The sequence below is a fragment of the Pelodiscus sinensis genome, chromosome 8 (assembly GCF_049634645.1).
Source record: "Pelodiscus sinensis isolate JC-2024 chromosome 8, ASM4963464v1, whole genome shotgun sequence".
Classification (NCBI taxonomy): domain Eukaryota; kingdom Metazoa; phylum Chordata; order Testudines; family Trionychidae; genus Pelodiscus; species Pelodiscus sinensis.
Window position 1 is genome coordinate 66,293,579 of NC_134718.1, and position 18,103 is coordinate 66,311,681.

General features: G+C 45.5%; 1 long non-coding RNA gene across 1 annotated transcript in view; it reads left to right on the top strand.

Moving 5' to 3' along the window:
- The window catches only part of LOC112547742 (uncharacterized), a 48,384-nt gene extending 30,815 nt beyond the window's left edge, over positions 1-17,569 (top strand). Inside the window, exons 3-6 of the long non-coding RNA XR_012905817.1 lie at positions 4,147-4,315; positions 4,582-4,667; positions 17,182-17,242; positions 17,372-17,569. This is a non-coding gene — a long non-coding RNA (uncharacterized LOC112547742). The remainder of the gene's footprint in view (positions 1-4,146; positions 4,316-4,581; positions 4,668-17,181; positions 17,243-17,371) is intronic.
- Positions 17,570-18,103: the final 534 nt, after the last annotated feature.

An 18,103-nucleotide genomic window follows, 5' to 3' on the forward strand; every position in this document is an offset into this window, starting at 1 on the left:
TGTTGGAAGTTACAGAAGACAGACACCATGATTTCTGTGGTAGCCCGTGATGTGTGGCAGTGGCTGCAATTTGTCAAACATTTATATAGGATGCGGTCCACATGGAAGAAGAGAGAAACTATGAGCATTTCAATCAGTGCAGGTACACAGACACTAGTGCACAGGAGTCTGGTCTGTAGAATAAGCCCAACTAGAGCTTTAGAGTATCAGTCGATTACTGCAATGCTTCAGGCTCACAGCACTCCTGCTTATTCCATGTATAAGCATCAGGTGGTAGCCAAGTTAGTCTCTACAGGTAAACTGAAAAAACAACAAATGGTCTGATAGCACTTTATAGACTAACAAAACATGTTGATGGTATCATGAGCTTTCGTGGGCACAGCCCACTTCTTCAGATGATCTGCGTGTTGGATGTCTAGCACCAAAATAAATAGAGGAGACGGGAGGAGGGGTAGAAGAAGGGAAAATTGAGAGAGGGGGAACAAGAAAAGGCAGTGGGTAAAAAATATATCAAGGGAAATCCGAGCTGGAAAGCAATAAGGAAAATAAATAGTTTATAAGCACCTAAATACTAGATAGTCAAAGAGGGCAGATAGGAACGATTAAGGCTTCAGTCATTACGATAGTACCTCTCTTTGGGCAGGTCTACACTACAGAGGTCAACCCTCCTGAGGTTGATCTTCTAATGTTGGATTTAGCAGGTCTAATGTAGACCTCTCAATCGAACGTTGGGGGCAGCCCCTGCAGGTATCCAGTACTCCTCCTTCTGCGAGGAGTAAGGGAAGCTGGCATGAGTGTGTGCTCTCATCGGCTTCCCACAGTGTAGTCACTGCAGCGGCTCGGCTTAAGGTAAGCCAAAGCCAGCTATGCATTTTGCATAGCTTGATAGCGTACCTTCAGCTGACCTGCCTGGTCTAGAATAGGCCACGCCTTTGTGAGGCTCTACTAGGTGTTTGTCCAGCATTTGCATTCTAATCCCCTTCCATTTCAAATCATTTTACAGCTCAGTTCAGAAAACTTCTTAGGCTGAATCTTGGTGTAGCCCATATACCTTCCGGGTGTGGTGTGTTGTCCCATGCTGTGGCACTTAGACCACTGACAGAGAGAAAGAATGAGTTTCCTCTATGGCTTTAGCTGAGAGCCAGCTGGCTTTTAGCTCATGTGGTGGAGACTCGTGAACTAAGCCTCTGAGGGTATGTCTACACTACAAAGTTAATTCGAACTAACGGACGTTAGTTCGAATGAACTTTGATAGGCGCTACACTAGCACTCCGCTAGTTTGAACTTAATTCGAACTAGCGGAGCACTTAGTTTGAACTAGGTAAACCTCATTGTACGAGGACTAAGCCTAGTTCGAACTTACTAGTTCGAATTAAGGGCTGTGTAGCCCCTTAATTCGAACTAGTGGGAGGCTAGCCCTCCCCAGCTTTCCTTGGTGGCCACTTTGGCCAACACCAGGGAAAATCTATTGCCCCCCTCCCGGCCCCGGACTCCTTAAAGGGGCATGGGCTGGCTACGGTGCCTGTGCCAGGTGCAAGCCTGCCAGCACCCAGCTAGCAGACCCTGCACCTGGCACGGCTCGAGCCAGCCACCCGATGCCCCCCAGCCCTCCCCCTCTTCCCGGGACCAGGCTGGCGGCTCCCAGGAGCTTGCCCGGGACCGCAAGAGGCGGGCACCCACCTAGTCTAGTGCGGACATCGTGGACCTCGTCCACGACCTCTGCACTAGGCACAGGAAAGTGGCCATCTAGGGCAGAAGAGCTGCCAGCCTGGCTACCCAGGAGCAGGTGTGCATGAAAATCAAGGTGGTCCACTGAGACCCCCGACCCTGAGCCCTGAGCTTACAATGGCCGTCCTGGGTCAGACCAAAGGTCCATCTAGCCCAGTAGCCTGTCTTCTGACAGCGGCCAACCCTAGGGACCCTGGAGGGGATGGACCAAAGACAGTGACCAAGCCATTTGTCTCATGCCATCCCTCTCCAGCCTTCCACAAACTTTGGGCAGGGGCACCACTCCTACCCCCTGGCTAATACTAATCCATGGACCCAACCTCCATCACTTTATCTCACTTCTCTTTAAACTCTGTTCTAGTTCTAGCCTTCACAGCCTCCTGCAGCAAGGAGTTCCACAGGTTAACTATTTGCTTTGTGAAGAACAACTTTCTGTTACTAGTTTGAAGCCTGCTACCCATTCCTTTCCTTTGGTGTCCTCTAGTCCTTATATTATGGGAACTACTGAAGAACTTTTCTTGATGCACCCTCTCCACCCAACTCATGCTTTTATACACCTCTATCCTATCCCCCCTCAGTCTCCTCTTTTCTAAACTGAAAAGTCCCAGTCTCTTTAGCCTCTCTTCATATGGGACCTGTTCCAAACCTCTGATCATTTTAGTTGCCCTCTCCTCTCCCACCCTCTCTCTTCCCCTCTCCCACCTCCTTTTCCCAATCTCCCCGAGTTTTGTTCAATAAAGAGAGATTCTATTTTTGACCACACGTTTTCTTTATTTTGTACATCAGGAAGGGGGGCTAGGGAAGGGTAAGTGGAAGGAGGTGAGGGAGGAATGGGGTACAAGCCCCCAATGGGGAGGACCGGGCTGGCTCTGCGGGCTTCTGGGGGTGGAAGCTCTCCTGCAGCCCCCCGATTGGCCCCTCTCCCCAGATGGCAGCCTGCGGCAAGTGCAGCCGGTCTGATGGCCAAGTGCTTTGATGTGCCCAATGTGGGCACTCCGGGCACTCCAAGCCAGGACTGCTTTGCAAGCGGGGCACCCCTAAGAACTGTCTGTCCGGGGTGGGGTTCAGGTCCCTTTAAGCACAGCCCTCGGCTAGCCTGAGGCAGCAGCTCCACGCTCTAAATCCTCATCTGATGCCCTGCTGGCACTGCTTCCGGCCATCCTTAACCCTGGTTCAGGGTCCACTCTGTGTGGACATGCTAGTTCGAATTAGCAAAACGCTAATTCAAACTAGTTTTTTAGTCTGGATGTGTTAGTTCGAATTAGCTTAGTTCGAATTAACTAATTTGAGCTAAGTTAGTTTGAATTAGCGCTGTAGTGTAGACATACCCTGAAAGACCCAGGTCCAGTTCTGCCTGTCGGTGTTACACGTGGAGACTCATCCGGGACTTCAACTGGGGTGCCTCTGAAGCTCAGGATGTGCTTCCTCAGTGAAGGGAAGTATGTCACCCACACATCTCCTGGGTGTGGTTCACTGTCCCATGTAATGACAGAGAAAGAACGAGTTTCCTTAACTGCCTTTGCTGAGACCTAGATGGCTTTCAGCTCAAGTGGCTTTCAGATCTTGCACTGAGCTCCAGAGATCCCTGTCAGTGTTACATTGGCATATTTAGCCCATTAATGGCATGTCAGTTCAGAAACATGAATATAAACCTTTATTATTGTATAGCCTGTAACGAATGAACTCCCATCACACAAGTATATGTTGCTCACGTCCCTCTTTGTGCAGGTTAAATCATGTTAACCGGGCCTACGGGGTTTGTATTATTTGCTAGTGCTTCTCACATTGTTCATGGCAAACAGGATCTCTGAAATAATTGGCATTATCCATGAAAGAAACAATTCACTAATAATTGTTTCCGTCATCAGTCCAGTTGTACATATATAGCTTCATACCAACCTCTCCATCCAGTGATGTGACCTAAAAACACCCACTTAGCTCATTTCAGTGGAAGAGAAGGAGTGGATCTGGGCTTAAGTGCTTAAGTGCCTGACCTTTTAGCACAAACTCTGAACAAAACATTTACCATTTTTGGATACTGCGGACAGTTGGCGTCCTTTTAGTTACTTGTGTTCATCTCATTGTTGGAGGCAAACAGGCTCTCTGAAATAACTGGCATTATCCATTAAAGAAACAATTCATTAATGATTGTTTTCATCATTGGACCAGCTGTACATATATGGCTTCATACCAACCTCTCTATCCAGTGATGTGATCAAAATCTCCAGTTAGCTTGTTGGAGTGGAAATTAGAAGTTTGAATTCCTTTGTAGATCCAGGCCTAAGTGCTTGTCTTTTCATCACAAACTTTGAACAAAACAGTTACCATTTTTGGTTCCTTCAAAATGCTGGAGACCTTTTAGTTGCTCCTGTAATATTTGGAGAAGGTAGGAATGAATAATTATAATTTCTATTGCAGGAACACCAAGGAGCCCTGGTCATCGACCGAGATTCCATATGTGCTGTATTTGCAGGTCTGAATTGATGTCTGATGATGGACAGCCTGTTGAGTGAAAATTCTCCAGAGGGTCAATTGAAGCAAGAGAAATAAGAATCTCATGGCACGGGCAGGCAGTGTTTCAAATTAGGTACAGTTGGCCATAGAAGGGATATGTTTACAGAAGATGGAAGATACAACTCCATCAGCAATGGTTCTATGGAGCCCCCAATGGAACTTAATGCTGATTTCCCTGATACACAGAAGATAGCAATGACCAAGTTACCATTTGACACAGTCGTATTCAAATTGTATCCCCTGGAAATTTTAATACTGATTAATATGTATACATAACATCACATGCATATGCTATGCTAATTATAGTAATTTACATGACAATGATTTATTGTACCTTAGATTCCTCGTAAGGAATGCCAAAGTAAATCTACAAAGTCCCATTGACTTCAAAAGAGCGGTGTGAATTTATACCAGCTGAGGATCAGGTCTGTTTTTTTTTTTTAAATAGCATTAGCTGGTTTGGTATATTTCCCTAGCCCATACTACTGTCAGACACTAATGTACTCTCTGCTAGTCAGCTTAATCAGAAGTAGCTAATGTAATGCACACACTGTAATTAATGACCATTAAGCCATAAAAAGATTGTATTAAAAAAACTAGACAGAGATTTTCTTTTTCCTATAGCAGCTACAGCCTAATTGCTTTGCAGCAATATGATTTACAAGTATATTTACATTCGACTCTTTTCAGGTCTTTGTTGGGAACTGTTGCTGCTGAAGTAATGGTATCCAGGGCATTTACTGATTCAGCAAAGCAGCTTAGTGCATATGGTTAAGTAAGTTCCTATTCAGCACAACATTTAAGAATATGCTCACGTTCTGTGCTGACGTAGGGCCCACATCTACATTTTTACATGCTCCCTTGAAGATAATAATTTATATAAACCAGATAGGAAATAACTATAATTACAAGAATCGTTCAATGTGCGGATGCCAGGCCCACTGTCGGGAGCACCAAAAGGGTAATTTTCCTGGGGTGTGGTGATTCAAAGGGGTTGTCATCTCTGCAGCAGCAGGGGTGGCAGCAGGAGCCCTTCAAATTCCTGCCAGAGTTCCCACGTCGCACACTCCGGGTAGATCTGAGGGGGTTGATGCCCTCCAACACGCCGGGTGGTGTGGAGGGTTGACTGACCCAGCCCTGCTTCTTCTGCCTGAGGCGTCACACTTTCTGGGAGCACCTTGGATAAGCCCATGGATGCTGTCTGTGCCTCTAGTTGACACCACCATCCCCAAAACACATTGTCGAGTAACTTTTCATCAATTTTACCTCCATGATGAAAGAGGAAAAATAGGGGTTAGAATTTATGGTTTTCACCCTTGTATTCTGGGTTTGAGTGCCGATCTGAGAATAGAGCAGGATTTTGTAGGTCAGACTAAATGATCAGAATGATCCTTTCTAGCCTTAATATCAATGCAGTCCAATATCCCTGAAGTTAATCAAGGGAAAAGCTTGCTAGTAATCAAGTGCTCTTTAGATCAACAGAAGTTCCTATTGCTAGGGAAATTTTCAATCTTAAGATTCTGGCTATATGTTCGTTTGTTTTGTTTTACACTTGCTGGGCAAATTAAGAAACAGACCCTACCAAAACCCTGATCCAACACCATCTCATCCTGGGAAAGATAAGATCATGCAGCACACAATCAACCTATGGAACTCCTTGCCAGAGGATGTTGTGAAAATTTTAACAAGGTTCAAAAAAGAACTAGATAAATTCATGGAGGATAGGTCCATCAGTACTTATTAGTGATGGATGAGAAGGAATGGCATCCCTAGCCTCTTTTTGTCAAAGGGTGGAAATGGGTAACAGGGATCACTTGATTCCCTCTTCTATTCATTCCTTCTGGAGCATCTGGCATTGGCCACTGTCAGAAGACAGGAGACTGAGCTAGATGGACCTTTCGTCTGAACCAGCATGGCCGTTCTTATGTTCTTACAGAAACTTCACCATTCAAAACCAGATTAAGTCCCCAATCTTGCATTTATATCTGTTAATGTGAATCCCTGAACTGGAGTAGACTTCCATTGGAGCCTGCCTGAGTCTTCACTGGTACGACACCATGCAAGATAGATGTCTGAGCCTTTGGTTCTTCAAATGCTTTTTGATGTCAGTAACCCTTACTTGATGATCTCAAGAAGGCCCATTTGTACCCAGTGAACGGGCAGAGAGTTAAGAATAAGTGAGGAAAAGAAAAACATGTGCACAGGCATCAGTATTTTGAAGCTTGTTTGTGAGAAACCAAAGGGGTTTGGTGCCAGTTACTACCGAGTCAAGAGATTAGAGAAGGAGAGGGAATGTTTCGTGCTATCTAAAATGAGGCCACCCGTAGGGAAAAAGCAGTAGAGTTATTTGCCCACCCACCTGGCTTCTAAGAGCAGTACATAATAACAGTGGGTTACTCGCCTGATTGGTCACCACACAGCTTGCTCTGACTGGGAGTAATGCCCAAATGGTGGTGGTTTCATGAGTGTATCCATGTTTGAGTGCTCTCCCTCTCTTCTGTAATTCAACAGCAATCATTCTTCCTTCTGCCAAAACATACTCTCCTGGAAAATGAACTCAAATCACTTTTATATACATATTAATCAATTGGGTGAAACATTGTACTGTGACTGGGCTTCTAACCATCAGCTTGGCAGAAAAAACATGGCTCTTTGTGCTAGTATTAATTACATCATGAGCTTTTTTGGGGGGCAGGGACTGTCCTTCTGTTTTGCATTTGTAGAGTATCCAGGATAGAGGGGGGCCTTAAAGTGGATTGGGGCCTACTGGTGCCATTGAAATGCAAATAATAAAATCACAGTAATGCGGGGGAATGAGAAGTTCTACGGCAGTGTTTCCCAACGCAGTGCCCGCGGGCACCATGGCACCCGCGGAGCAATCTGGGCTGGCCCCGTCGCCGGGCGTGCAGCAGGTGGCAGCCCCGGGCGCATGGGCGGCCCCTGCTCCAGGGTCGCGGCACATGCCGGTGCTGGTCCCGGGTGAACGGCGCCTGGGCAGCCCCTGCCTGGGGTTGCAGCACATGCCGGTGCCGGTCCCGGGCATGCAGTGCCTGGGAAGCCCCTGCCTGGGGTCGCGGCACATGCCAGTGCCGGCCCTGGGTGCGTGGTGCATGCTTGGCCCCTCCCCCAGGCCCGTGACCTGTGAGTGGCCCTGCCCCCGGATGCGCGGCGTGTGAGCGGCCCCACCCCCAGGCACCCAGCAGCCCCAAAACATTGGGGACCACTGTTGTAGGGGGTACTTTCCCTTGGGAATGATTCTTATAAAATAGCTGTTTTAGGGTTTCATAGTGCTGCCTTTTTCATAGGATCTTAGCATGTTCCACAGAAAATCAATAGCAATAACGAAGTCCATGGTGGACTTTGTAAAGTCCAAAATACGGCCCAGCCCCAGTTTTGTGTGTAGCATTTTAAGCATTAGAAGGGTTCTTACCATTCCAGCAATGTTCAGGTATTTGTACTGTGACTTAAAGGTTCACGAATGAACACTCCTTTTGAGTGTCTCTTTGGAGAACTCTTAAAAGAACCTACTTTGCAGAAAGCGCTAAGCCCCACTGGAATGACTAAGAGCTTTGGAAAATGGCAGAGTTTATAACTCTCATTCCGTGTTGTGTGTCTTTCGGCCAGAAGATGGAAGTGGAATTTTTTGGAATTTCAACCCTGAAATGGTGGACTCAGTTTTCAATACACTTTGAGCCTTTTCTGGTCGGCTTTCTAGACAAATGTTGCCGATCAAGGGGGTGGGGATAAAAAGTGAATTAATCAGCATCCAACTGGCCAAGAGCACCATTGACCCTCTGAGATGCTTCTGTCTCTGCTCTTCAGTGTCTAACTTCTATCTTCAATCCCTGACACGCTGTTCTATATTGGCTTACCCTTTCATCTTTCAGCAGCGTCTTCTGAATGAAGTCTCCTCCACTTTTAGCTATAGGAAGGGTATCTGTCATTCTACAAAGAGATGGAAGGATCTTCTTCTCCCAGCAATTTTCAGGGGAGATGCTCAATTAAAAGGAGAGAGAGGTCAGGGTGTATTGCAGTGTGATTCACCGCACGGAAAAGTCTGAAAGTCACTGAAAAGACTGAAAGTTCACTTCAGCAGGCTTTGGATAAGACAGGCCTGCACAACATACAACCTGAGGGCCGCATGTGGCCCGCAGGGGCTCACTGTGCGGCCCGGGACAACTATGGGCGGTGCAGCCCCATCCGATCCCTGCCAGGGGAAGGAGCAGAGCCTCACCGGGGAAGGGGAAGTGCGACGATTCTCGCCACTTGGCTGCCTGCGTGCAGCTCCGGTCTGAGGAGGCGGGGCATGAGCCAGAGGGTGGGATGCTGGCAGACGCCAGGATGCTGGCGTGACGTTGAGACGTCATGCCCAGGGACCGCCAGATTCAAAAAGGCAGAAGCCAGGTAGGAGTGGGGAAGGGGCTTGTGCTGAAGGGAGGAGGGCAGGTCAGGAGAAAGGGGAAGACACCAAGGGGCAGGGTGAAGGAAAGACAAATTTTTAGCTGCGTGTTTGGTATTTTTTGAGAGAGCATCCCTACTTGCAACCCGCAGCCATTTTCTTTGGAGTAATATGGCCCTCGTCACTTTCCGAGTTGTGCAGGCCTGGGATAAGATTTCAACTGCTCCGTCCACACTTCTCACCCCGTGTCCCAGACATTCTTGATCCAAACCAGTCACGCCAACAATTAGATGTTTCGTTATTCCCTGGTGATGGTTCCGTGATTTTTCTGCTGTTTTAATGGGATTCAGCATCTAGTGCTCTCTGAATTGCCCGGCGGCTCCGCAGAGTGATATTTCTGCCCTTTGTTTCTGAGGCTAGCTCTGCTTGCTTTCTCATTATGCTCACAGCAAGAAATCTATGAAACAGGTGACTGGCACAATACTTTAATGGCTGATGGGATCTCTGATGAACAGTGTGCTGCAGCTGTAATGTTAACTACATGTGTAATGCCAGCAGCCGGAACCAAACTGGAGACCTCTGGAGCTTAGGAAGTGGGTCTGGCCCACGAAAGCTCATCATCTAATAAACCATCTTGTTAGTCTTTAAAGTGCTACATTGTCCTGCATTTTGCTTCAACTACCCCAGGCTAACACGGCTACATTTCTATCACTATTCTGGAGCTTAGTGAGTGATCCTCTACCACTTGAGCTAAAAGCCACCTGCTTCTCAGCTAAGGCCATTGAGGAAAACTCATGCTTTCTCTCTGTAAGTGGTCAAAGTGCCACTACATAGGACAGTGAACCTCACCCAGGTTCATCACCCCAACTCATCATGCATTTACGCAAGAACAAAGAACATAAAAGGTCATGCCTCCAAAATAATCTCAGTTTATTGATAAAATACATCGTTTCTAACTAAAATCTGTGGTTTTAATTGCATTCTATTATATTCGTTTGGAATATTCTTTGACTTGTAGGAATCCCATTATAACGTTGTAATAGTTTCCAAGAACACAGTATAAAGGCGGACACAGTCAAAGCAGCTCCTATTTAAGTCAACACATGTTTTGCCATTGTCTTTCATAGAAAATGGATTAGGCTCTACATTTGTAAGGATGTGCTGTGGATTTTATCCAGTGCAAACGTCTTTACAGCTGTATCCATCAAACTATGGTCTAGGATATGCAGTAGAACCTCTGACTTATGAAAACTTTGTGAATAGAAGTTGTTTGTAGCTCTGGAATGTTCTTAAGGGTGAACAAAATGCTATGGTGGTTCTTCTGGAGTATCTAAAGGACCGTCTTCTACCATATGAACTTGCCCGGAGACTGAGGTCAGCTGGGGAGGCTCTGCTCCGTGTTTCTCCACTTATGGAGATAAGATTAACATCTACGTGGAACAGGGCCTTCTCAGCTTTTGCTCCCAGGCTGTGGAACTCTCTTCCCTAGAATATTCACCTGGCACCAACGCAAGCATTGTTTCGGCGTCAGGCAAAACCACCCCTTTTACTTGTGCTTTTATTGGTGTTAGAGTCTGTGTTTGTGTGATCCTCCTCTCGAGATATTTTTAGCAGGTTTTATGTCCCTCTGGGGTCTCGTATTTTAATTTTTATATATATTTGTACTGTGTTTTAAAAAAAATTTTGTAAGCTGCCTCGAATATTTAAAATAGAGAGGTGGGGTAAAAATAGTTTAAATAAATAAATAAATAAATAAATAAACATTGATTTAGTAGAGCTTTGAAACTTTCATTGTGCCAAGGAACATGCTGGTTTCTCTTAATTTTTGTAATAGTTTACGCTTAACACGGTACTACACTGAAAAAAAAAAACCTTAAAAAACAATGAATAGTCCTGCAGCACCTTGGAGACTAACAAAAACTGTAGATGGTATCACAAGGTTTCGTGGGCACAACCCACTTCTTCAGATGAAGTACTATACTGTATTTGCTTTTTTGTTTTGTTTTGTCTCTGCTGTTGTCTTTTCCAAATGAGGTGTGTAATTGACTATAACTCTGGTGTAACTCTGTAACTCAGTTTGCAACTCTGGTATTCATAGCGATGAGGTTTTGTGCTAAGATATGTCGATGCTTTTCAAACCTGTGCAAATTAAAAAAGCATTACAAAGACACGTTAGCTGTAGATGGGGTACTGCCAGAGTTTATATTTGTAATTAAATGTTCATTGTTGTTATGTTCTGGCAGCCTTTCGGGTTTGTTGTTTCTTTCAGAAAATGAAAAGGAAGCAGATTATCTCTGGGAGAGCAAGATCACGGGAATCTTTGATAAAGCTCTCAGAACGCCATCCTTTTGTTTTGTGTCCACAGGGGAAATTAGACACCGGAAAATATCAGCCACGTGCCATAACAAACTCCAAAGCTTTCAGCGTACATGCCCCAAATCAGGGGGGCTACGTCTACACTGGCCCCTTTTACGAAAGGGGCATGCTAATTTTAAACTTCGTAATAGGGAAATCCGCGGGGGATTTAAATATCCCCCACGGGATTTAAATAAAGATGTCCGCCGCTTTTTTCCGGCTTGGGGAAAAGCCGGAAAAAAGCGTCTAGACTGGCCCGATCCTCCGGAATAAAGCCCTATTCCGGAGAATCTCTTATTCCTACTTTGAAGTAGTACTTTGAAGTAGGAATAAGAGATCCTCCGGAATAGGGCTTTATTCCAGAGGATCGGGCCAGTCTAGATGCTTTTTTCCGGCTTTTCCCCAAGCCGGAAAAAAGCGGCGGACATCTTTATTTAAATCCCGCGGGGGATATTTAAATCCCCCGCGGATTTCCCTATTACGAAGTTTAAAATTAGCATGCCCCTTTCGTAAAAGGGGCCAGTGTAGACGTAGCCGGGCAGGCACTCGTACAGTCTAAAGCAGTGGTCCCCAACGCGGTGCTGGGGCGCATTTATGTGTGCCCACCAAGAGATCAGGACCAGCGCAAGCCATTTTTGCGCCCCAGGCCCTGGGCGTGTGGCGCATGTGTGGCCCCTGCCCCGGCGCATGGTGCATGCGTGTCCTCGCCCAGGATGCCCGGCAGCCCCAGAAGGTTGGAGACCACTGGCCTAAAGCAAACAGACACATCTAATATAAACAATATAAAGCATATATCCCTTTGACCTCATGCAAAATCCCTGCCACTGACTTTTGACAGAGAATCTTTTTGCTGTCAAAATGCAATCTATAAAGCTTTGGATGTTCATAGCAACTCCTATACATTCAGCCTGTGGGAGCTGCTTCTCTACCTTTTTATTCATCCAAGGTTAAAATTAACTGCCAGGGTAGTTTTATTTATTATTCATTAAACTGATGTATAATATTCATTTTACTCTCTTTCTTGCTCTCATTTTTCATCAGTTCTTTCGCTCTTTGGAGTCCCATCGCGATTCCTTTGCCTTTAACTTTTTCATTAGCATTTTATTATTTTTCCTCTCATTCTCCTATTGCAAATTTTCTCATTTGCATAGGGTTTCCAAACCACTGGAGTCTCTGGGAATTAAAGATTAATCGTCAATTAAAGATTATGTCATGGAATAACCCCCCAGGCACATGTCCAGCCAAAATTGAAACTTATGGTGGTATCATATAACCTCCGTTATCAGTTCATGTCTCAGCACCGGTAACAAAGGTGGTTGGTCTAGTGGACTGAGCCCAGAACTGAAAGACAGGTGGGTTGATACTTTTCTCCCTCACCTAAGTTCTCACTCCATGAAACCTCAGGGTATGTCTAGACTGAATCCCTCTGTTGGCAGAGGGATGCAGTTTAGGCAGGTCAACATTGCAAATGAGGCAGGGATTGAAATATCCCGTGCCTAATGTGCATAAAAATGGCTGCCACGTTTTGCCGACTCAGCACTTTGTCAGCAAAAAGCAGCAGTCTGGAGAGGGATCTATCGAGAAAGAAAGCCTTTTTCGACAGATACCTTATGCCTCCTGCAAGGAGGTTTACAGGATCTGTCGAAAAAGGCTTTCTTTCTCGACAGATCCCCCTCTAGACTGCCGCTTTTTACAGACAAAGTGCTGAGTTTAAATCCCTGCCTCATTTGCAATGTCGACCTGCCTAATCTGCATCCCTCTGCCGACAGACATACCCTCATGGACTCCAAAGAAGCTAATTCTGATTTGCAGCAGTCTGAATGAGGGTACAATTAGGCTCGGATGGATTCTATTTCTACCTCTGCTATAGAACGATCATGAGGTTTCAGGAATGTCACATTGGCCCAAATCCTGTCCCACGTATGGTCCAAAAGCCCACAGCATTCTCCTATTCAGGGAAATTTGGGGGACCTAGCCAGCGAGAGCTCATGGATGATCTCTGCACCTCCCTCTGCAACCCCGAAGCCTGCTCCGGGAGAAGCTAGACCTTAGGGAGAAGTGGCAACCTGATTGGTGGTTCCACAATTACATAGCTCCATTAGCCAAACCCTATCCAATAGGCATGGAGCAGCACACACAGGGGAACTGAAAAAATGGTTGGGTCCTTGGGCCAAGTGGGGAGGTGGCGGTTCCATGCTCTAGGAGGAGGCCGGGAATTAAAGGAGCCGGACTGGAGCCAGCATCTGCCTACCATCCTTTAGCCCCACCTGGAGTGTGCCACCTGGTGCTCCAGCAGCAATTTAAAGCCAGTAGCAGCAGCAGCAGTGGCTAGGAGCCAAGGCCCTTCTGAATCATCAGGCCCTGGCGCAATTGCTTTCTTTGCCTCCCCCTCCCTGTTGGCAGCCTGGTCCCTTGAAATCGCCACCAGAGGCAATTGGACTGTGCTGTTCCAACTCCTTGAGATTCTATTCTTCGAACTTTGCACAGGACCCTTGTGCCAAGTCTGTTCGCGTCAGCTTTTTCTGAGGGATGAGGGATGAATCTCTTTGCTTCCCAATTTCCTCAGATGCAGACTGTGTGTCATTATATTTACCTCCCTCGGAAGCATGGCAGAAGAATTAGTCAATGTTTGTACAGCACTAAGAAAATGTAAAGCACTATAGAAATGTTAGTTTGATTAATTTTCCCTGTCTCGATTTCCAGCGACAGGCTGTCTCTTCCATTAAGTGAACAACAGAAAAAATAAATGTCTCTGATGCTGATACATTCCATCAACAACGATCACCTGTGCAAAATGAAGACGGTTATCAGCTCCTCCCTCAGCTTTCTCTTCTCTAGATTCAACGTGGGCGATTGTTTCAATCTTTGTTCATAATTCATATTTTCTAAACCTCTTATTTTTGCTGCTCTTCTCTGGACTTTCTCCAAATTGTTCACATCTTTCTGAAACTGTGGTGCCCAAAACTGGACATAAGACTCTAGCTGACAACTTACCAGTGTCAAATGGAATAGAACTATTATTTCCCATGCCATCTACATGACCCTCCGGGTAATACATCCCAGATGGACAGTCTCTTTTTTCTTTTTTTTGTATTTATATGACTGAGAACTGTGCATCGTCATTTTATTTTCTTTATGTTGGAGTAGAATAGCATGCAACTCCCAGTCGCAGCACAGTATAAGTCTATACAACAAGCAAGAGATTGGGGGGGGGGATCTTTACTTTGCAGAATAAATTCATTATTGAAAAGTAAAACAGACTCCACCCCCACACTGCACACACATGCTGAGGATGGATTCTGCAATTATTTGTGGGGAGGTTTGCGTGTCCTCTTCAGAAAGCTTCTAGTCTGCACCAAGCAGCGGACTCTTTCAAATGTTTGAAAAAGCAGAGCAGTGCTGAACTTTGTTTGCTACTGGCCAGACCACAGGAGAGGGAAGAATTTTATCCCCTACACTATCCAGAAGCAGAGGTTACAAGTCTTTTTTTTTTTATTTCAATTTCTCACACAGTAAAAAAAATCCAACACTACCTCATTTTCAGGCACTCAGTAAAAGCTGCTGAAATCATCCAATGTGATGCTGGTGGTGCATCAGTGGGAGATTTGCCAGACTGACAACTGAGTAAAAGTCAAGTGAGGACATCAAGGTTTATCCTTAGTAACCAAGGGAGAGGCTGTGGGTGCAAGTGCATGAAGGGGAGGGAAGACACAAGAAGATTTCCTCACCACTGTCGTACCACATAGGGCCTGAATTAGGGCTGGCTAGCACTGTGGTCTCTGCTTTCAAGACAGCACAGTGGCTGCTACTGAGACTCTTCCTCCTGGGAGCAATCTAATAAAAAATGGCAGGAAGTAGATGGAACCATAGCTCCCCCTCGCACATATGCACCAAGCAGTGTGGTTAGCTGTAAAGATGCATAGTAATTCGTGCACTCCTCCTTGTACCAGGTAACTCTGGAGGCATGCTTGGAAACTTCTTGGTGCCCCTTCCTCCAGATCAGTATATCTCCTCTTTATCCATCATAGGGTGTGGCTAACTGCTACGAGTGTGCCCTAATTTACTTCACAGGGAGAAGGGAATTACGAAGCGTCTAAGAAAGAAATGAAGAGCAAATGAAATACATGGCTCGAACAAAATGTGGCAAGAGATGCTGCAAAGTTTTTCTTTGGGAACCTGACAGAGGCTGGTGCGTGATCTGTCCATGCCGTTTATATGATATAAGCTACCTTTTGCTTCACGCCATGAGGGCTTGCCTCATTCGTTGCATGCCGTGAATGGAGTTAGCAATGTTTCAGCAGGCTTTTTGTACATCTGTCCTGCATGCCACACCTCCAGTGCACCCAGGATACAGATAGAACAAAGTAGTGTGGTTCATGAGGGGAACACTGCTTCAGAGGTTCAGGATGTAGATGAATGACAAATTAGAATCATAGATCATAGGACAGAAAGGGACTTTGAGAGGACATCTACTCCAGTCCCCTGCCCTCATGGCAGGACTAAGAGTCCACAGCCTAGACAATTTATTTCACTAGTTAACCACCCCAAAAAAGAAGTTTTTCCTACTGTCCAACCTAAACAACCCATGCTGCAATGTAAACCCATTGCCTTTCATCTGAGCCTCAGAGACTAAGAACAATTTTTTTCCCTTGTCCATGTAGCAACCTTTTATGTACTTGAAAACTGCTATCATGTCCCCTCTCAGTCTTCTCTTTTCCAGACTAAACAAACGCAGTTCTTACAATCTTTCCCCTAGGTCATGTTTTCTAAAACTTTAATCATTTTATTGCTCTTCCCTGGACCTTCTCCAATTTGTCCCCATCTTTCCCGAAACTTGGCATCCAGAAATGGACACCGTACTCCAACTGAGGCCTAATTAGTGTGGAGTAAACCAGAGGGATTACTACTTGTGTGTTTCTTGTAACACTCCTGCTAATAAATCCCAGAATTATGTTTGCTTCTTTTTTTTCAACCGTGTTACATTGTTGACTGATATTTAGATTGCCGTCTACTATGACTCCCAGATCCTTTTAGCTGTACTCCTTCCTAGACAATTATTTCCCATTTTGTATGTGTGCAATTGATTGTTCCTTCCTAAGTGGGGTCCTTTGCAATTGTCTTTAATGAATTCCACCCTATTTACTTCAAATCATTTCTCCAGTTTGCCCAGATCATTTTGAACTATATTCCTATCCTCCAAAGCACTTGCAACCCCTCCCAGCTTGGTATCACCCACAAACTTTATATTAGAGTACTCTCTATGTTATTATCTAAATCACTGATGAAGATATTGAACAGAATTGGATCCAGAACTGATGTCCTCCCACCTTGACTGTGAACCGTACTTTCTGGGAATGCTTCAGAGGAGGAGCCGAGTTAGTCTGTAGCGGGAAAAATGTAAAAAACAACAAATAGTCTGGTAGCACTTTAAAGACTAACAAAACATGTAGATGGTATCATGAGCCCCCATGGACACAACCCACCTCTCCTTAATGCACCCACCTTATAGTAGCTCCATCAAGGTTGTATTTCTCTAGTTTGTTTATGAGATGGGCATGGGAGATAGTATCAAAAACTGTACTAAAGACAAGATCTATCATTTCCACACTATCCACAAGGCTTGTTGCCCTGTCAGAGAAAGCTCTCAGGTTGGTGTGACGCAATTTGTTCTTAACAAATCCATGCTGACTGTGACTTATCACCTTATTATCACCTAGATGTTTGCAAATTGATTGCCTAATTATTTGCTCCATTATTTTTCTGGTACGAAAGTTAAGTTGACATCATCCTGAATCTTCATCGTGAATATGGCCATGAGAGTGTCTTTTCCACCTTCGCACGTTAGGTAAGCTCAGTGTGGCGTTTGTGCTTTCCTTTATTATAATGTCTGTGGTTGTACTCTGTGTGCTTGTACAGTAGGTACTGGAAATAAAGCAGTTTAAGGTATTTCCTTAGCTAGCATTCTAAACAGCTGCTGTAAAATGAGTGGTGAAAATAGCATCTGCCCTGGGTTTGTTAATTTACTAGCTGCCTCGATATTTCCTGCCAAACTCTCCTTTAGAAGAGGTTTGTAATGGTTCTGCTGATAATCAGATGACTATTAAAATGACGGATGATTCCTACCTACTCAGTTAGGGTCTGTCCTCCTCTCTCTTCCACTAAAGCTGCCCCTTTTTTGTCCCCAGTTATGCACTCTTCATTTCCATCATGGTGAGCTGAGAAGACATAGAAGAGGGCACTTGGAAGGTGAGGACTTTTATGATGTTGATGATGAATTTTTGTATCTTCAGGATCTTCCATCGGCAAGTCAAACAGAACTGTACAAACAGTCTTTGTTGACTGGAGTGCTGGTTAATTGTTCTCTTTCTGTTACAGAGGGGAAAGCTGTAAAGTGAAGGATGTGGTTCTGCACCGATTCGCACTGAGGGAGCTTGCACTCTCTGGGCACTGGAGACTCGGTTCCATTTTTGGTTCTGCCACAGATTTCTCTGCAGCTTTGGGCAAGTCATGTAACTTCTGTGTCTTTATTGTCCCATCCATAAAATGGGTTTAATAGCTCTGCTCCTCTCTCCTTTCTTGTGGTCTGCCTGGCCTTTTGAGATTATAAACTATTTGCGGCAAGGACATTTTCATCTTGCATGTTTGTCCAGTGCCTAGTACATTGAAACCCTATTCTCAACCAAAGCCAGAAGGAAATATTTTAATGCAAATAATAAATAACAACACAGGTTGGACATTCCTGCTCTGGCACCCTCAGGTCCTGAGTGGTTCCTAAGGAGGGAATTTGCTGGACCAGGGGAAATCAAGCCTCAAGATCTCCAGGGTCTTCCCTCCTGGCCACCGGTCTGGACAGTGTGCTGCCCCCAGCTGTTGGCAGGGCTTCACTCCTGGCTGCCACCCTGCTCTGGCCGGCGGGGCTCCCTTCCCCCAACAGGTGGGGCTTCTTGCCCCTGGCTGGCAGCAGCTCTGCTCTTCCAGCCATAAGGTCTCCATGGTGGCGGCTCCTGGCCCTCAGCCAGCGGAACTCTGCTTTCAGCTGATGAGGCTCCCTACTTGGCCCTGCTCCAGCTGCTGGCCACTGGCTCAGCTTCCTGCCCCTAGGACTAG